The sequence below is a fragment of the Peromyscus leucopus genome, chromosome 2 (genome assembly GCF_004664715.2).
Source record: "Peromyscus leucopus breed LL Stock chromosome 2, UCI_PerLeu_2.1, whole genome shotgun sequence".
Classification (NCBI taxonomy): Eukaryota; Metazoa; Chordata; class Mammalia; order Rodentia; family Cricetidae; genus Peromyscus; species Peromyscus leucopus.
Genome location: NC_051064.1, coordinates 33,699,029 through 33,720,620, shown reverse-complemented (window position 1 = coordinate 33,720,620; position 21,592 = coordinate 33,699,029). Strand labels below are relative to the sequence as shown.

Here is a 21,592-nt window from a genome sequence, read left to right as displayed (position 1 = left end):
ACTTATAAGAACACACATTCAGAGTGAAGTTAGGGATTACACTGGTTTAGAAAAGTAATGGGAAAATCTTAAGAATTACAGTTTAAATCCCAAGAAAGAGTTGAAGGAAGAAAGATCTGATCTTTATTGCCCTAAAACAAACATATTTCAAACAAGCACAGTTGTGGTGCATTATTTTATTTTCAGAAACATAATAAGTCATTTCTGAGTTATAGAACATAGACATTGTCTTTCACAGTGAAATCCTCAGTAGATACAGTTCAGAATTGGTGTGACAGAACAAGCCACTTAACTGAATTTTTCTGCAAAATATTTTTTCATTTACAGAAAAGTTAATTACTTACCCCCTCTTTTTAGCAAATTATTAAAAAATTAGTGAACTTTATTGAAATCTCATTGGTTTTGATCAAATATCATCAGTTGATTTTCCTCATTTTGTCTCTTTTGGGTAATTATATGCAGCATTGATATGAATGTTTATGCAATACTGTTTTTATTTTTTAGCATTTATTTCTTTGTGAAGAATTATTTCTCCACCCCTCTCTGTGTGTATGTGTGTGTATGGTAGGGTCTATTTTTGGGTTTGTTCATGTGTGTGCAAGTGTCCTCAGAGGCCAGAGAGGTTTTCATTGTCCCTAGGTCTAGAATTACAGGGAGTTATGAGGCACCTGACAGAGGTTTGGGAAACTTGATTCTGGTCCTCAGCAAGAGCAACAAGTGCTCCTAACCACTGAGCCATCTCTCCAGCCCTTAGTTTATCTTTTATTATTTATTACTTTTTTTACCTTGTCTTTAAGATATGAAGGGATCTGCCTCACTTGATTTTTATATTCTCCATGGCACCAGTACCCTGATTCACACCTAAGTTGTTCAATAGAAATTTCATGAATTCTCCTTAAATGACAAATTCTGTTTGCTGTGTCACCAAGATGCTTTTCATAGCCGGAAGCCAAACTGCAAAGTTTCTGTTTGAAAGCTGCTGAAAGTGTGGTCCAGATACTTGTGTCAGTTTACGGAGTATTTGGGGTCTTTGTTTGTATTGTTTCATGCTTTGGGCCTATAAGCACTAAGTACCTAAACGTACTTTTAGAAACACGTCCAACAGCCTGAATTTATACTGATATAAAAATCCAAGTGATTTGCCATTATCTTAGGAATTTTATTTAATTGCATTGTACAAGAGTTTGTTTTTTGTTTTTGTTTTTGAATCAGCTGAAAAAGAAAATTAGGGGAATAGAAAAACCCACCAAACAACTTGGTTTGTGTGTGTGTGTGTGTGTGTGTGTGTGTGTGTGTGTGTGTGTGTGTGTGTGTGTGTGTATGTGTGTGTGTGTAGCACTGGCTGTCCTGGAACTTAGTCTGTAGACCAGGCTGGCCTCGAGTTTACAGAGATCTGTCTGCCTCTGCCTGCTGAGTGCTAGGATTAAAGGCGTGTACCTTTACAATACAGATTGTTTAAGGAGCATGAGCTTAGAAATAGGTGTTCATTCATAAAATCACAAGAAATCTATAAGAAATGAGTTGCTGGTTTGAGATTCAATGATGCTCAGTAGTATTAGTGTCTAATTGGCTTTTCTGGTGTTGCTTTGCTCTTCTGTCTCACTTTAGTGTGTCTTCAGTACTTCCAAGCTCACATTTTCACATGGAAATTTTCAGCTTCAGAAAGAAATGAGCAGATACAAAAGAGCCTCACCTCTCCCGTCTCTTTCTCTTCATCTGGAAAGATAACACTTTCCACATGTGTCTGTGTGATTGATGGAGACCGTTTTCCTTGCTCTGCCCTGCCCGATCCCCGCCACACTGTCATGTCCAGGTCCTTGGAGCATGGTCACTGCAGAGTTCTGTCAGCAAAATCTCCTGGAGGATGGCTGTTCTGCTATTCTCTGAAGATCTGCTGTGTCTGAAGTTCACATAATACTTCACAAATACAGACACTGAGCAAGAGCTATCCATAATAGGCATTTCATGTTTTTACTTGTATTACCTATCACTTCACTAAGTATTTCCAGTATTACCTCCCCTTTTACTGTCAGGTAAAGGGAGGCATGAAAAAGATTAGTACCTTCTCTTGTCCCGAGGCACACTACTAGGTAAGCAGAGCTGGCATTTCAAATCTGCCCCAAGAATGTCTGGTTCATGTTCTCTTTCCTTTGTCACAAAGGTTGGCTGCTGACATGGTCTGATTGGGTGATACTTGAACATATGGTATCAGAAACCTGAGAACATCTGTCCCAGGGAAACTGGCTTGAAAGATAAATTTTATTCATAGGGACATAAGAAGAATCTTAACATTCAAATAAAAAATGCTGCATTTCAGGCTCATAGATCTTTTCAGTTCACTAAATTGTGATAAGTGAAATTCAGTTCACTTATCTAGTGTCTGCCATTGTTTCCCCAGCAATCAAAGGGCCTCCCTTTGTCATGGGGTGGGACGCAGTGTGAAACTGATGTCTTTTCTATAATGCTAGACTCTAGAAGAATGGTGCCATGAAACTCCACTGCATGGTGGATTTGCATCCCTTGTCACTTCCCTAACTTTCACAACAACACTCTCTACCAGCAGCCCTGAGATTTACTTTAGATTTTGTGTCTTTAACTAAAATTAAGAGTACCAGGCCACCAACTTTCTGATACATATTTCTTTATAACAGGTTTTTGGTAAACATAGCCTATGCTGAATTCTCTCTTTATCACTTAGTTTCTCGTACTTCAGTTCTCTAGAAAATTGCCTTTGTGATTGGGTTGATGATCTATCTACAGACAAGTGCTTTTTTTCATTTTCCTACTGTGCTAGGCACAGGATCCTAATTATCGTCAGCCGTGTTTATTTATTTATTATTTACAGATGATGTTCAGTTCTAGTTAAGGCATGCTGTGTTGTGAATTGACAGGGTAGTGAAAAATCACTTTGACAATATCCATTTTTGGTGCCTGAATATGCAGATTTCATGTTGTATTTCAAAGAGTTTTATCACTTGTCAAGCCTTGATCTGCCTCAAGGTGTGTTATTCTTGTCATAGTCACATGTTATCAATGATATTCAACTGTATGTTATCTTGGGTCAGCAACTCTGACTTGGGCAACCTTTGATAGTGCTCGTTAATGCTGGTGACATTGCCTCCGGATGAAAAGCCCTGTCATGTAGGTCATGCATAATTAAACATTCTCATCAGGTTCAAAGTTCCATGAGATATCACAAAAATGAAACAAAACTTAGAATAAAATAACTTAATTTGTCTTGTAAAAATTACCATGTATTTTCAGGAAAGGAAAACTGATACTTTACGTTCAAGTATGAGCAATAAAACGTATCCATTTCCCCTTCTCTCCCATGTAGGCCTTCCCACTATCTTGTCACCCAAAGCTTACAGGCTTTACATTGAAAACGTACTGCTTTGTCAGCTTTGCAATGTCTGAAAAGGATGGTAATGGTAAAGTTTAGGTGAGTCTGAGAAGTAAGATATTTTCCTCTTCTTTGGACCATTTCTGGAAGAATAAATATTGCTTTTTAAAAATTACAAGTAATATTTTATAGATATCATTAACACATACATTCCTCATATTTAATTAGCACTAAAGACAGAATTGTCTCTCTGAGTAGTCTTTGAAGTGCTCACAAGAGCCTTCAGTTTCCATTAGGATGATTCAGGATTTGTCCATCAAGTGCATCTGTTTGGGCCAAGACTGGAGTACAGTATGCATAAGGTTGACTATAAACAGATCTTTGAGCAAGAGTTTATAAAATAAGATAGGACCATGAAAAAGAGGTTAATGCAATGAACTCTGTTCTTTTTTTAAATTTTTCTTTATTAAGAAATTTTCTACTCATTCCACATACTATCCATTGATCCCCCCTCCCTCCTCCCACCCCAAAACCCTCTTTCCCAAGCCACCCCGCATCCCCACATCTCCCAAATCGAGGTCTCCCATTGGGAGTCAGCAGAGCCCAGAACACTGAGCCTAGGTAGGTCCAAGCCCCTTCCCACTGCACGAAGGCTGTGCAAGGTGTCACACCACAGGCACCGGATTCCAGAAGCCTGCCCGTAGACCAGGGACAGATCCCGATCCCCCTGCCTGGGTGCCCACCAAACAGTTCAAGCCGAACAATGGTCTTCCATATCCAGAGGGCCTAGTCCAGTCACATGGGGCTCCACGGCCACCAGTCCATAGTTCATGGGCTTCCACTAGTATGGCCGGTCATCTCTCCAGCCTGGTGCCTGGCCGTGGATGTCTGTATCTGTCTCCATCAGTCACTGGACAAAGGCTCTATGATGACAGCTAGCTTATTTGCTAGGCTGGTCACCAGAGTAGGCCCGTCCAGGCACCCTCTGGACCACTGCCAGCAGATCAAGGTGGGGTCAACCTTGTGGATTCCTGAGAGTCTCCCCAGCACCTTGCTTCTTCCTATTCCCAGGATGTCCTCATCTATCATGGTATCTTCCTCCTTGCCCTCCCACTCTGTCCCTGTTCCAGCTTGACCCTCCCATTTCCCTATGTTCTCATCCCCCACTCCTTGCCCTCTGCCACCCCCTACACCCAGTCCACTCATGTAGATCTCATCCACTTCTCCTTCGCAGGGTCATCCATGTGTCCCTCCTAGGGTCTTTCCCTGTTAGCTAGCCTCTCTGGAGTTGTGGGCTGCAGTCTGGCCATCCCTTCCCTCACATTTAGTATCCACTTATGAGTGAGTACATACTATGTTTGTTGTTCAGAGTCTGGGTTACCTCACTCAGGATGATATTTTCTAGTTCCATCCATTTGCCTGCAAATTTCATGATATCATTGCTTTTTGCTGCTGAGTAGTATTCCATTGTGTATATGTGCCATATTTTCTTTATCCATTCTTCAGTTGAGGGGTATCTAGGCTGTTTCCACATTCTTGCTATTATGAATAATGCTGATACGAACATAGTTGAGCATGTGTCCTTCTGGTAAGATTGAACATTCCTTGGGTATATGCCCAAGAGTGGTATAACTGGGTCTTGGGGAAGTCTTATTCCCAATTTTCTGAGAAACTGCCATACTGATTTCCAGAGTGGCTGTACAAGTTATGAACTCTGTTCTTAATGCTAGCTTTGGAACCAAGATTTGTGGCAGGCCCCAGAAATTAGAAATTTTAAAAAAGAATAGAATTGAGAGCGAGTAGGTTTTTTTTTGTGTGTGTGTGTCTGTGTGTGTGTGGGGGGGCCTGGAAAAATGTATCAATATGTGCTGAAGAGCTGTTAAAAACTATGACATCATGAAATTTGAGGACAAATGGATAGAATTAGAAAAAATCATCCTGAGTGAGAAGGACAAACATGGTATGTACTCACTTATAAGTGGATATTAACTGTAAAGTAAAGGAAAACTATGTTCCAGTCCACAGACCCAGAGAAGCTAAGTGAGAAGGAGGGCCCAAGGTGGGGAGTTCATGGATCTCTCAGGGAAGAGGAAATAGAAGAGATCTCATGGGTGGACTGGGGCTGCTTGGAGATGGGAACAGAAGGATCAGCTTGGGGGGATGGGTGGAGGGGGAGAGACCTGAAAGAGATGACTGGAAATGGGGGACATTTTAAGGTCAGGTAGAAGCCTGGTACAAGGGAAACTCACAGGACTCTGCAGTAGTTACTCCAGCTAAGACGCCTAGCAATGTGGATGTGTAGCCTAAACTGGCCATCTCCTGTGACCAGGTGTCACTTCTAGTGCAGGAATTGGGACACCAAGCTAGCCACATAATCTCTGACCTACAGTTTGTCCTGCCTATGGGATGTGTGAAGGGAGGAGGGTGAGTAAAGGTGGTGTGGAGACTGTGGCGGGGGCCAAACAATGACTGGCCCAGCCTCAGTTTCATACCACAAGAGTGAGCCCACCCCTGACACTGCTTGGAGTGCCAGGACCCAGAGGCTAGATGGCCCAGAGATCTAAGATAGAGCCAATCACAATTGGAGGGAAAAAAGTCAATGCAATGATATCTAATGATATTCTGCCATACTCATAGATTGGTGACTACCCCAGTTGTCACCAGAGAACCTTCATCTTGTAACTGATGGAAACAGGTGAAGAGACCCACCACAAAGCATTGGGCCTAGCCCAGGGAATCCTGCTGAAGAGAGGGAGGAAGGATTATATCAGCCAGGGAAATCAAGGACATCACAAGGGAACCCACAGAAACAACTAAACTGGGCTCATAAGAACTTACAGAGTCTGGACCAACAGCCAGGGAGCCTGCATGGGACTGACCTAGGCCCTCTATATATGTATGACAGTTGTGTAGCTTGCTCTACTTGTGGAACTTCTGGCAGCGGGAGCAGGGGGCTGTCTCCAACAATTTGGCTGGCTTTTGGGAACCTATTCCTCATACTGCCCCGCCTTAATAAAAGGGGAGGAGCTTATTCCTACCTCAACTTGATATGCCATGCTTTGTTGATACCCAGGGGAGGCCTACCCCTTTCTGGACAGAAACAGAGGAGGAGTGGATTGGGGCTGGGGAGTAGAGGGAGGTAAAGGAGGAGGGGATGGGAGGAGAAGGGGAGGGGAAACTGAAGGGGACAAAAAATGAATAAATTTAATAAAAAAAGAGCTGAGCTACAGTAAATCTGTATTATGAAATGGCAGTGTTAGGAAGTCTACAAGTTTGTGTAAACTGAGCATGTCAGTTATAATTTATTCAAGCAATACACTCTTTCTTCATGCTGTATTTTCCATGTAATATATGGTGCTGAGAGTTGTCATGCCAGGGTTAGCTCTTCTAATTCTTTCTGGATCTAAGGGTTTCATTTGGTGTGATAGCCAGAAAAGACAGGATCACTTTATTGTTTTCAGATTTGTTAAAATAACATTTTAAACAACATCCAATGAAAGCATTTTATTCTGAGAAGAGAAACTATGCAGGCTGTGGAAGGAGGTGTGTTATAATTTCAAAGCCAGTCTGGGTTAGTTAGGTAGTTTCAGGTCAGCCTGGGGTGTAGAGTGAGAATCTGTCTTAAAAACAAATAAATCACACCCACATACCCTCCAGAGAGAGAGACAGAGAGAGAGAGAGAAAAAATGGATGAATGAATGAATGAATGAATGAATGAATATGAATGAGTTTTAGGTCAAGTGATCTTTGAAAGGTTCCCTAGAATCTTGAAATACTTGAATACTCTTTGTTGTTCTCCACTAACACTGAAAAAATGCCCAAAGAGCCAGAGCAAGGGTCCATTCTACATTGGTTAGAGCAGGCTTGGGAGATGGAAGAACTTCTTACATGGAAGATCAAAAAGAGATGAGCCTCTGGTGGTTAAACTGTAGAGAAAGTAGATGAACTGCAGAATCACATGTCACAGGCTCATGCTACTTTACATATGTTGGTTGTGTTAGTGAAAGTTCTTGGTTCAGTCACTCATCTATTTTCCTTTTGGATTCCAACAGCAGATCATCCCTGTTTGGCTTTTAACCCAGGGTGGTGTTGTAACTCAGCGTAATGAAGGCATCTGGACCCCCATGGAACATTTTGCTCATCACAGTGATGTGACTCTACAAGTGTAAAGTACGATGTGCTTCTGGCACCCAGTTTTCAATGGGCTAATAATGCTATGTACCCCTGATGAATAGAAATTCCTACACAATGAGCAGTTCTTGTCTAAAATAACTCACGCAGCCTATTGAGAAGCAGCAAGCCTCTGTCTGGATTCTGTGTGGATTCTCTGTTAGGTTCTATCTCCAAAGTTATGTTATCAAGCGACTGACTATCTTCTTAGGCATATTATATACAGAAAAAAGACTTCCCTATAGTTTGCCAGAAGCTCAGAAATCCTATTAATACCTATTAGTCCCATGTTTGCACTCCAAAGGAACTGATACCTGTCAACTGACTGTCGGCTCCAGTCATGTTACTCCCATAGCCCATTCACTGACCTTCCCCATCCTGGGTACTCTCTGCTGGTCCAGACTGACTTTATGTGTGCTGAGGTGGAACTTGATCTAGTCCCCAGTTGTGGTCTCAGATGCCACATGAGAGATGGCACTTTAGAATGCTTAGCTGCTATTGTTTTATTAATGTCATATAAGATTTTAAAATTGTTATCAGCTTATCAGTTCCAGTTCTAGATATTTTTCACATGAACTACTGATAACCAAAGTTTCTGTCATTTTATAATTGGAATTTGCAACCTTTTTGGTGTTTCTCTGCATGTGTGTGCATGTATGTGGTTGTGCTTACTTGTACACAGAAGTACACCCTGCTTTGGAGACTGAGTCTTCACTGAGCCTGGATCTTGCTATTTGGGATAGAATGAATGAGCAGGGAATTCCAGAGACCCACTTGTCTCTGGCCTTTATAGGCACTTGCTGCCATGCCTGCCTTCTTTTTTTAACATGTGTGCTGGGGATTTGAATTCAGGGCCTTGTGCTTTCATAGGAGGTATTTTACCCACTGATCCATCTCCCAAGCCATCAACTATTCTTACAAGCATGATAGTAGCCATACACAACACATAAATGAATGGACATGAGTGTGTTTAAAATAGGCCTTATTTATAAATACATATGGTAGAATAGATTTGGCTCATGGAAAATGTTTTGCCAGCCTGACTATAGATGTAAATCATTATTAGATTAAAATACAAGTGTAATTTTTATTATGGCTGTTCATGTTAATTTGTTGATTTCAGCCAACAATTCCAACCATCTAAGAACCTTCTGACTTCTAATTCTTCTTCTATTATCTAGAAAAATAAATAGGGCTTTTTTTCACAAAGAACATACAATGCTTTATAATTTGTATAAGCTTTATAAACATATAAGACATATAATCTTTGAATATAAGAACATATAACACCTTAAAAGACCTTGTGCTGCATTCTTGGGTTTTTAGTTTGATGTGATCAGTGGTCTAATTTGATAAACATGTTTTGGCCTAGCATCAATTCATTTATGACATGCCTCCAAGCTCCTATCATACAAGGAACAGTTGTTTCCTCACAAGAGTTAAGAGACCATATTATTTTCTTGAACCTGATTGATGTCTGTGACAAGCTCCTGTCTTTCCATTATAGTCAAGCCAACACATCCAATATTGTTTATAGAAAGCAGGCTTTTATTTAATCATCTGTTTGTTCAAGTATTTTTACAATTTGCTGGGAAAAGATGTGAATCTGTTTAGATTCATCCCAGGTCCCCTTGTTAAGCTATTTGTGCAGGTACGTATCTATGAGATTGTAGCATGACTGAACACATGTCTGACTACTTGGAAGACCCTCTGTTGGTCCATTGGCACCTCTGTGTCCATGAAGGCCTGGGACATGCTGACCTTTACCAGATCTCCTAACTAACTATTCAAGGAGAATGAGTAACTGATTACTCCAGGAAGGTTATATCTAAGAATGCTTTTTACAGAATATCCTTTTTCTATTTTTATCGCCTACTCTAAATAAAACTGTGATTAATAGACTTGAGTGATTTCTAGAATCCAATTACCTTTTAATGCATCAGTTATAGCATTTTAGGTTTTAGCAGTGGAAGTGAATGTAGAATTCTAATTTTTCTCTCTCATTCCCCCCCCCAGGTTTAAGATTATTACTTCCATTTGCATAGACATGCTCCAACTTCCTCTCCCTTCCTCCATACCTTTCTCTCCCCTCATATCCATCCCAAATGTTTACTGTTTCTTTAAGACAGGCTGTCTTTTCCAGTTTAAAGACAAGTTGATAAAGAACTAACAGAGTATTAAGGGACATAATAAAGTATTCCTTTTCCTAAAGAGGTAGAAGAATTCTTAGTAATTATTTTGGTGGTGGATATTAAAACTAGTGTCTTCTGAATGCAAGTCAGGTGATCTACCACAGAGCTAGATCAACAGCCTGAAGTTATTTTGAAATTTATATTTATTTAAATTATTTAATATAATTATTTAGGTATTTAGGGTTATTTATCATAATTTATCAAACTATAAAACTTGAAGTATTACATTTTTGTAATAAAATACTACAGACAATATTATTTTAATATTACTACTATGATGTGACTCTTAATTATTTTTTAATGTATGTAATATACTGAGAAATATTTACTCATCTAAATTTGAAGCTTACCATTCATTTTCTTCTTAGAATTTTTCAGATGTTGAAATAAAATAACTATTTTTTTCAATTGAGTGCTGGGAAGACAATTTTATTTTTGTTATTTTTTTAAGTAGTAAAACTATAGCATTGTGAGTACTATTCACATTCAATGAATCTGTGTACAAAGTCCTTAACACATTAAGGCTATATTGTAGCTGAAAAAGGTTCAGAGAATTTCTCTCAGGTTAAAACAAGGAATAAGACCTTAGAATGGTGCTGCATAGTTAGAAAAGAATAGATATGAGGGCCTAGGAGGTTACTTATATAGGTCTATTATGCCAGTTCTTATTTTTATATTTTAATTGATAACTAAGTCAAAGTAGTTCTCCTTTTTATTGTTTGTCATTTAATTAATTTTTTTTCATACAATATATTTTGATCATATACTTTCCCTTTCCCCAATTTTTCACGGATTCTCCCCACCTCCTAATCTAACTGTATTTAACTTTGTAATCTCTCTTTCTCTATCTTTCTCAAAAGCAAAAGCAGGAAAAACAATAACAAAGCAAAACAAAATTAAAATCAAAGCATACAAACAACTGAAAAAAGAAATGAAAATCAGAACGACAAAAATGAATGCATTTAGGTGACATCATTGGATTTCAGAGAGGAACTGGAAATAAAGCAATATTAGTACCTCAGATCACCCTAATTTCTGTCCTGTGCCAGTGATAGTAACTGAGATGGGGTGCGCTGAAGTGGCCATGTACTTCAGACTAAGTATGAATTTTCTGCATATTGAAATTTGACAATTGAAATAATTTTTTAATTTGCCTACAAATTTTATATATTATTAGCATATCTATTCCTTTCAAGATAGAGGCAGGCAATATTTAATAGTGTGCAATGAAAGGTAACATTTCAAAAGCCAAGAATTTTAATTACTAGCAGCTGGGTTTTGATTTATGAGAATGGTGATTTTCAATGCTATTTTCAGTAGGAGTGGTTTCAATTGTTTATGCCAATCAGGACTTTAAAGTCATTTTGATTCATTTTGCTATTAAACCGCTTCTATGCTTTACTTTCAATGAAAGTGAAATGGATACTTTTCTGAATTTTAATTCTTTTATTAACCAATATTTTTACTACATCCTATCGATTTGAACTTCACCTTGCATACTTTTTCTTTTGATATGTATGATTTGATTAATTGTTAATAAATGAGCAGGTTAATTGCATTAGATTTCAGTTTTAATATTGTCACATATTATATATTTTAGGTATTTAATAAAACTAACTGTAATTGAAAGTTGAGGATAAATACCATAGAAATAAATAGAAGTTTGTTATGATAAAGCTAGAGTGTTTTAGACACACTTGAAAATGAAACTATCCAAAGAATCTGTACAGTTACTAGTTTGTAACTGGGCAGAGGGAGGTATGCATTTCTGAGCACCTGGTCTTAAAATTTAAATGTAGGCCTGGATAGACCTGTGGAGATGGGAAGGTGTGAGAGAGGACCACGTTTACTGATGACTGTTAGTAACTCTTTCCTCCCCCCAATCTCCTGAGCTGCCCAATGTGTTGCAGGCATGTCTTCCCTGCCTTCATAGTTACTGCCTCTCATTGGAATGAGACATGACTCATTATCTGTTGTGAGCATCACTGCTGCAACAGGACATTTATTATCTCCTCTGAAATGGTCTGATGTAGAGGCTGTCTTATGCTTAAGAAGTGTAGTGGGGGGGGGAGGGCTTGGCTCTGCCTCAACTAAATGTACCAGGCTTTGCTGACTCCCCATGGGACCCCTTGCCCTTTTGGAGAAGGGGATGGGGGTATGGGTCTGGACGGGGGAGGCCAGAGGAGAGCTGGAGAAGGGATTAGAGGGGGATCTGTGGTTGTTATGTAAAATGAATTAAAAAAAAATTCTTAAATTTAAAAAAAAAGAAATGTTCTCTCACACAAAGCCATTTTTTCTAGTTAGAAACTCAAAAAAAAAAAAAAGAAAAATTTAAATTTATTCCTGTTATGAGAAGGATTAAGGCAAGTTACCATGGACTCGGGGTGTATCTTTGAATAAAGTTCACTTTATTATTTTTAAAATCCCTCTTTAATTGCCTCTAGATTTATGCTTCTGGTAAGGATGAATTAGCTATCTGAGGGTGAATTTTATTTAACAAAAACCAACCCTAAGGAGGGGCACAATAGAGGAGGCAGTGGTTTTCAGTGTGGGTATGGGCAGCATGGGACTTTGAACTTGAGAGAAGGCAGGCTCCACAGGCACCTTCCCAGTGTATGCCAGAGATCTGGACCCTGACCAGAGAGTTGCTGTCACTCTGATCTCAGGAAGTGGGTGGTAGAAATAAGGACTGAATCTGTGTAGGTAACAGAGAGCGGTAGCCACCCAAAGAGTAACAAAGAGTGTTGTTCTGTATGGAGAAAAGGGCCATGTTGCTTGTAGTGAAACTCCATGAGCCCTAACTCAGCCAGTGTACTGCCAGAGAGCTATAGGCCCTGTGGTCTGGGAGTCCTGGCTTTGGTGTAGAACAAAGAAAAGAAGCTGAGGAGGGTTCATCACACCTGAGAGCCAGAGCTGAATAAAGAAGGAGAATGGCTCTGTCACATGAAGCATAAAACTGACCCTGTTCCCAACCGAGTTACCTTGTCACTAGTGTGACTGTCTTCTGGAATAAACCCTAATGTCCTTGAAAAAGGAGCAACATGATCCAGGTTCTGTAGACCCCTTCACAATGCAAGCTATCTAGGATAAAATAGAAGCACTTAAAAAAGATAATTACCAAAGTTTAAAGCTTATGGTCATTATCAAAGAAACTTTTGGTTGCAGATATAGCTGCCTGGTAGAGAATCACCTCCATGTACTAGTGTTGGCCTTGAGTCCCAACATCAGAGTTTGTTTGTTTGTTTGTTTTTGTTTGTGGGTTTTTTGTTTTTGTTTTTGTTTTTTTTGTTGGAGCTGAGGACCGAACCCAGGGCCTTGTGCTTTCTAGGCAAACGCTCTACCACTGAGCTAAATCCCCAACTCCTTGTTTTGTTTTTTTTTAAGTATACATTCCAGCACCCTGATAAGGTTTATGGTTAATAGGCTTCAAGAACTGATGATTAAAAGATGAGTAAGCCAGTTAATACATATGGGCTGGAGACCGACAAAAGATGGCAGTAAGCAGAGAGAAAGTATTGTTGCTGTTATTGCCTACCAGGAAATGCTGTCAGAAGTAACTGAAACACTTCTTACTCAGGAGAATCCGGCACTGAATGATTGAGTCACTCATAAGCAGGAGTGGGGAACTGGAGTAGCAGAACACTCGTAATGTTGGGCGAGTAAGAAGTGGTACAGACACCAAGAATATTTGCCAGCATCTTAGCAATTTAAACTTATATTAATTCTGTTATGTATAATTATGCCATGAGGTATTTAGATAGCAACAGCAAACAAGTCAATATGAAAATGCTTATAGTTGTATATTTTTCAAATTTTCAGACTGACAAATTTCAAAATATTGACTTATTATGTTCAACATGTTTTAAAAATGCCTATACATTGTGTAATAGCTAAATACAGATAATTAGCATATACACTACTCTTATTTTCTGAGATAAGAACATTTAAAAATCCACTCTCAGCAATTTCCAGGAATAAAATGAGAGTTATTGACTGCAGCCACCATGTTGTACAGTCATATCTGTTGAACTTCCTTTTTTTTTTTTGGTTTTTCGAGACAGGGTTTCTCTGTGTAGCTTTGCGCCTTTTACTGGATCTCACTTGGTAGCCCAGGCTGGCCTCGAACTCACAGAGATCCACCTGCCTCTGCCTCCTGAGTGCTGGGATTAAAGGTGTGTGCCACCACCACCTGGCTTGAACTTCCATTTTAAGGGAAATTTTGTGTCCTGTGATGAGCATTTCCTAGAATAAGTGCCCTAGAACCTACTTATGAGTTCAATGTTTCTAGAGTCAACATAGTAATGAACTTATGCATATTTGTCATTCAGTAACTGTTTTATTTCACTTAATGTCTTCCAGGCTCATTCATGTTGTAACTTGCAATGCTGCTTTTTATAAAGCTACATAAAGCTAAAACTACTATATACAATTTTATGAAAGCTTTATTCATAACATCTTCCATCTGAGGAAAACTTAAATATCTATTGATGAAAACATGGTATATAAATTGTATTATTTCTCAGTAAAAAGAATTAAATACAGATAAAATAATACCTCACTGAGAGAAAGAAACCAGACAACACCATTGAAGACAACACAGAAATTCTTAGTGTGTAATATATATCTGTGAACTTTCAGAACCCACATTGTTTTGGTAGTTTCTGGTGGCGAACGCTGAAAGAATTCCAAGCTTCAGTTTTATTAGTAGCTAAGGAGTGTAGGTAGGTATGGTTTATACACACTCACTGCATCATGTGAGACCTTGATGTTTCACTTGGGGGTGAGTCTTCCCTCAATCAAAAGTATATGAATACCCACTTCTATATTCCTCATGGTGGTGTGAATATGGACACTTGAGGTTTGATGTTTAATACAAAGTATTCCAGCATGTTAGACTTAGCTGCTTATTAGTTTCACTAGCTGCTCAACCAGATGGTCACATTCATCATGCTGTACCTTCTCCTTCTGTTAGACTGCTTCTTAGTGAAGACACATATCCCCTAGGGGAGTTTCTTCCATTTTACTAACCATGATGCCCATTCTCTTGAAGGCAAAGAAATAATGGTTAATAAATTTCTATGGACTCGTAAGATAGGTAATTAGACTCTGTGGTGGTTTTTAATAAGAATGGTTCCCATAGCTCATATATTTGGATGCTTAGTCACCAGGATATGGCACTATTTGAAAAGATTAGAAGGAGTAGGAGTTGTGGCCTTGTTGGAGGAAATATGCAACTGGTGGGTGGGCTTTTAGGTTTCTAAAGCCCATGCCAGGACCACCCTATCTCTCTCAGCCTATGAATCAGGATGCAGCTCCTAACTACTGCTCCAGTACCTGCCATGATGATAATGGACTAAACCTTTGAAACTGTAAGCGAGTCTATAGGAGATCACAAAGATTTTCTAGAGAGATTTGAGCTTGCTTTACACAGCAGGGCTGCATTAGGGGATGGCTTGACCATGTGCATGGTCACCAGGTGTCTGGAATGGCCTGCATTTGGCTATGCTGGCGGGGGGGAGGTTATTTGCTCCACCCCTTGGCATTCCCTTAAAAAGCCCTTTAGTAGAGACAAAAGGGGCTGGTGGGTTTGGACCCAGGCTCTCTCCTGTGTTTTCTAACTGTCTCTCTCCTCCATACTTCTATCTACATTTTTCTCATTTCTCCCTGTTCAAGAGTACCATAGGGGAATAAGAGGGAGCAGGTCTCCCTCACGAGTCCCCATTTAAATGAATTCTTTTCTTTTATAAGAGCTGCCTTGGACTTGGTGTTTCTTCACAGCAATAGAGCAGGGACTAAGACAGGCTTGTTGATGTAACCAACCGTCTTATTAAATAAGAAACACAGAAACAATGTAAAAGAGAAAGCAGAGAGGTCAGAGCTCAGAGCTAAAATCTCACCCTTCCTCCTGCTGTCCCAGCTTCGCGAAAGAGACCTACTTCCTGTCTGTTCTTTTTTTTATAGTATGTTGTTCTGCCTTCTCATTGGTTGTAAACCCAAACACATGACTGCCTCGTCACTGTCTGAATGTACAGCCCCCTAGGTCTTAAAGGCATATGTCTCCAATGCTGGCTATATCCCTGAACACACAGATATCTATGGGATTAAAGGCGTGTGCCACCACCGCCACACTCTTGCTATGGCTCTAATAGCTCTGACCCCCGGACAACTTTATTTATTAACATACAATCAAAATAATATTTCAGTACAATTAGATTACCACCACACAGGCTATCTCTCTTCTAGGTGTAATTTTCCTTTTCTTTTTTTAAATTTTTTTTATTTATTTTTATTTTTATTTTTATATATATATAAAAGGGCACCAGATCTCATTGTAGATGGTTGTGAGCCACCATGTGGTTGCTGGGAATTGAACTCAGGACCACTGGAAGAACAACAGCCAGTGCTCTTAACCTCTGAGCCATCTCTCCAGCCCCGTAATTTTCCTTTTCTTTTCTTCTGAGATTTATTTTTTCAGGGAACAAACACACATATCCCCTAGGGGAGTTTCAAATGCTTAGCACTGTTGACTGTTTGGCAGAAACGTCATGACATAAGCATGCTTAAGGATCCCAGTGACCACAGAGTCTAGGAACATAAGATCTTGGGATAGAGCGCAAAATGACACAGCTGGAACCACACCCACGCAATACCTGTTTCAGGCAGAGGATCTGGAACACTGTCTTTACTTAATCTTCAAAAAAGTCTGATGACATTTATGCTTAGTACTTATAAAGATGACTATGGGTGCAAAATACTTAATTTGAAGCCATGACTTAAAGTATATAGATCTAGCAAGTATTAGGGCATTGCATAAAAAATTTTTTCTCCATTCTGTTGAGAACTCCAAACTAAGTATGGTTTCTGCAATCAGGTTATAAAGAAAAATAGCTGCCTATAAATGCATCTGTGCCATGGAAGGTGCTATCAGGTGCAGGCAGAGATTAGTTCACAACAAGAATAGAGGGGACTTCCTGGAAAGTTTTTGTTTGGATGAAAATCACAAATATTTCTTATTTTTTCAAAACTAAATTTTAATAACAAAAATAACAGATTTCTTGATAATTTGGAAAATAAAGGCAGGTAAAAAGAATACAATCTTATCCAGTGTGATTATCCAGTTATAAGGCTAGATTTCTTTTTGTCTCTATGATATAATTGGTGTTTAGTCATGTTAATTTTGTGCTTATCGATATGTATGTAAATGCATGGGCTTGTGCAATCCAGATACTTTGCATTCTGAGTTTCCATTACATGTTAATGTGAAGCACGGATTCCAATCAAAGGCAGCACATTCTACACTTTCTGAGTTCTCATGACAAATGCCACAGCTTGAAGGGGCAGAAAAAGAAACGTGCTCCCTGTGCCATGCCCCTTATTCTGCCATTGCCACTTGTCCTCATACATCCTGCAAGTTAGCCTTACTGACCCTAGACTCTCTCCTGGGTGGCATCCCCTGAATGTATTAGCTTTAGCCATGGGCACAGACCTATCCTTTAGTTTCTTGACGTTGCCATGGAGACGGGGATACATATGCTAGTTTAATATCAAGGGTAATAGGAAAATAGAACAAAAAGAAAATTTAAACTGGATTTTTTTTGGCTTATCTGCAGAACCACATCTCCCATTGGGATCCTTAATTGTGTAGCTCTCTAGATCTTTGTGGTGTCCAGTGTTTTAATCTGAAGATCCTGTCTACTTAGCATTATATGTTCTATGCATTGAAAATTTAAATGTCTTGAGCTTTTCATCTGAAATCTAATAATATGTCAAAAAATTCTCAGGCTTTTTGTAAATGATACAAAATATTGATAATTTCACTTTATTGCACAATGTCTCTGCTATCCAGAGTGTGGTCCTTGTGATTATTTTTAGTGACATTTAAATATTTCTTTTAGAACATTGATATTTTTTATATTATAGGAAGAAAAATAAGACACATGAAATTCTTTGATTGCTTATTTATCTATCTATCTATTTATTTATTGGTTTGTTTGCTTGTTTATTTTGAGACACAGTCTTACTGTGTAGCCATTGCTGACTTGGGACTTGCTACATAGACCAGGCCTTGAATTCACAGAGATCCACTTATCTCTCCCTCCCCAGTACTGAGATTAAGGTGATCTCCACCATACCTGGCCCTATTTTTTTTTATTTTATGATGCATTGATTTATTAAATAATTTTTAAATGGGACCAGAAAAGTAGCTGAAGGTTGAAACTAGCTCAGAAATATTGTTTGTGTACACTGAACTAAAATCCCCCTTCTGTATTTTTTTCAATGTATTCTACTTTTCACACAGTCCAGAAGGCCATGTGGATATACTGTCTCCAGGTCATTGGAATCCCATAAAGGAGTACAGAGATGGGGTAGGAAAACAGGGCATTGGATGCTGAAGAGTTGGTTTGTTTGTGTTACCCTTGCTTATGTTTTTGGTCACACTACTATTTGGTAACCATTGTGTTATGGTAATTTTTTTGCATTGATAATTTTATTTTATTTAAGTGTTTTTTATTTTTCTCTCATATATTATGTCCTGACCACAGTCTCCACTCTTTCCCCTCTCCTCTCTGCCTCCCCCCAGAAAAGAGCAGGCCTCCCAGAGATATCCACTAAACACCACATAACAAACTACCATAGACCAGGAATATACCATCACATCAGTGCTGTACAAGGCAAGCCAGCAGGAGGAAAAGGGTCATATAAGTAGGCAAAAGAGTCAGAGACAGGCCTTGCTCCCACTGCTAGGAATCCCATGACAATAGCAAGCTACTCAGCCCCACTATACATACAGAGGATCTAGGTCACATGCCTACAGGCTCCCTGATTTCTGAGAGTCCCCATAAATCCTGGTGAGCTGATTCTATGGGATACGTCTTCATGGTATCCCTGACCCCTCTGGTTCCTCTGATCCCACTGATTATCAACTCTACAGGACTTAGAATCACTTAGAAGACAAGTATTTGAACATGCTAGGGAGGAATTACCTAGAATAAGTTGATGGAGGTGAGAAGACCCACATTAAATATGAATGGCACCATTCCCTAGACTCCGGTCTTGAACTGCATGACACTAGAATTCGTCTCTGTCTGCTTTCTGACTGCAGATGCCATGTGACCAGCTTCTTCAAAGTTCATTCTGCTATGATGTCTTGACATGATAGGTTTTTACCCTTAACTGTGAGCCAAAGTAAATCCTTCATTACTTAAATTGCTTTTGTCAAGAATTTTGCTGCAGCTATGATACAAGCAACTAATACACCTTGTGGTTGCTACTTGGGTAAATATGGTAGTGACAATGGTGGCCTTAGGATCTTCACTTTAATTATTGTTGACTTCATCATTATGAGGAAACAAGGAGACTGTAGTGCTTAGTTTTGGGATGTGTGTGGCTCATTTAACACTCATCAGTAATGAAGGACAGTCCATACAAAATTATTGTTAAGGAACGAACTGGGTAAAAAGGAATGTGGTTTAAGAAAGACAACAGAAATAAACTCCAGACCTGTAGCATCTCTCCCATGTAAATAACCAGATGTTATTATAGGAAGCCAGTAGGACTTCCTAGAGGCAGGTTGTGTGAATGGCCAGTGACATCAGAGTTCAGTGGCCTCAGCATCATCTGAGTATCCTGGTGGGGAGCCAAACAGTCAGCTCTCACAGCTACATCTTATACTGCAGGTCCAGGAGTGCACTAGATGACTACAATTTCATCTCAAGCATATTGCTATTTCTAGAAAATGAAGAGGCACTGTCATTGGGTCCTTCTGTGTTCAACATAAAAGCTCTCCCTTAATCTTTTCCCTGATGAATCTCGGGCTTCACAGATGCTCCCCCCAGTATAACTTCCATCAGACAAGAGTCATTGTAAAACTGAAAATGGATGCCCTCTTAACCATTGATCTGAAGTTGCCAGCTATAAACTCTTGGTGAAATAATTCCCCTACTGAATTGTGTATTTCATGATGGGGAAAATTGAGAGAACATGTGCTCACCTACAAAGAGAGAATCAGATTGTTGTGGAAAATTATAACATGATGTATATAATCAGAAGTGAAAATATTCCTTATGGGGTCCTTGTAATGAGACCCAAATTATAAGAAGCTGAACCAGAAACTGAGGCCAGAGCAGATAGAAAAAGGCAGCTACCAGAGAGTCTTTGAGCTCTGGTTCTTGGGATGTCCTCTTTTGTGGTTCTCTCTGGCTATCTGTGATGGTTATTTTGGGTGTTGACTATATTTGCAATGAACCGAAACCTAAAAAACAGCTTGGCACAATTGTGAGGGATTTTTGATAATTAAATCATTTGGAGTAGGAAGATCTACTTCTAATCCAAATCTTTGAGGTGAGAAAATACACTTTTAATCCAAGTCTTTTGTGGTGGGAAGATCCACCTCTAATCTGGGCAATACCTTCTGCTGGAAGCCTATGTAAAGGATGTGGAAAAAGGAAGTCACTCTTTTTGCCTGCTTGCTTTTGTCCTCACTAGCACGGCCATTCCTTCACTGACATTAGAGCCTACTTCTTAGGGATTCCAAAGAATACTGAAGACTAGCTGAGACACCCAGCTTCATGAACTGAATAACTACTGAATTTTTGGACCTTCTATTCATAGCTAGCTATTGTTGGAATAACTGGACCACAGTATGCAAGTCATTCTAATAACCCCCCTTTATACACACACACACACACACACACACACACACACACACACACACACACATATATATATATATATATATATATATATATAGAGAGAGAGAGAGAGAGAGAGAGAGAGAATCGTTCTGTAAGTTCAGCTATTCTAGAGAACCTGACAAATATGCTGGCTCTGATTTAGTGCCCCTTTAGTGTGGCCTTCAGGGGTCTCTGTGCAAGTTTGACTTTTTATATCACCATTCACTCTTGATACAACTTCCTAAAGTCTAGATGAAACTTGGTACTCAAAGATCTACAAAATCGATGTCCACTACTGTTAACCTATAATTGTAAATTAGGACAAGAAAGCCTGAAAGCAGTAGCAGTATTCACTTAGAAACTTTTTTTTTTTGGTTTTTTTGAGACAGGGTTTCTCTGTGTAGCTTTGCTCTTTTCCTGGAACTCACTTGATAGCCCAGGCTGGCCTCAAACACACAGAGATCCACCTGGCTCTGCCTCCTGAATGCTGGGATAAAGGCATGCACCACCACCACCTGACTCCACTTAGAATCTTATATGATCTATCAATTTAATTTTATATACTTCTGTATTAGAAAAAACTTAAATTGGACAGAAATTTTCTCCTAGGCAACTGATGTTGAATAGTATGAATGTGGGCATATTTGTTTGATAAATCTCTTATAGTGGATTATATAATTATTTAAAAAAACAGCATACCAATTTATGTCTGTATTTCAAATGGTTGGTCTAGTGTTTGGTATATTGTCAGCACTTAATGAATGTATGATAAATCATAAACTAGATCAAAGATAGGATAAGGGAAAGAAGCAATCACACTGGACAATTGATGATGACAGATTACAGTTGACTCCTCAATTTCACTCTGAGCTTCTTTTTGTTTTGTTTTGTTTTTTTTTTTTAATTTATTTTACAACACCATTCAGTTCAACATAATAGCCACAGATTCCCCTGTTCTCCCCCTCTCGCCCCCCTCTCCCTTGCCCCAGTCCACCCCCCATTCCCACCTCCTCAAGATCAAGGTCTCCCCCGAGGACCGGGGTCGACCTGGTAGACTCAGTCCAGGCAGGTCCAGTCCCCCCCTACTAGACCGAGCCAAGCATCTCTGCATAAGTCCCAGGATTCAAAGAGCCAACTCATGCAACGAGCCCAGGACCCAGCACCAATGCACAGCTGCCTCCCAAACAGATCAAGCCAATGACTGTCTCACCCAT

At 39.3% G+C, this 21,592-nt stretch overlaps 1 protein-coding gene and 1 non-coding gene across 3 annotated transcripts in view; one reads left to right on the top strand and one right to left on the bottom strand.

Annotated features, from left to right (window-relative positions):
• Nkain3 (sodium/potassium transporting ATPase interacting 3) overlaps positions 1 to 21,592 on the top strand; it is a 684,808-nt gene that overhangs the window by 18,893 nt on the left and 644,323 nt on the right. The gene's annotated exons all lie outside the window — the stretch shown is intronic.
• Positions 12,992 to 13,066, bottom strand: Trnas-aga. The gene has a single exon. It is a non-coding gene; the product is annotated as a tRNA-Ser (tRNA).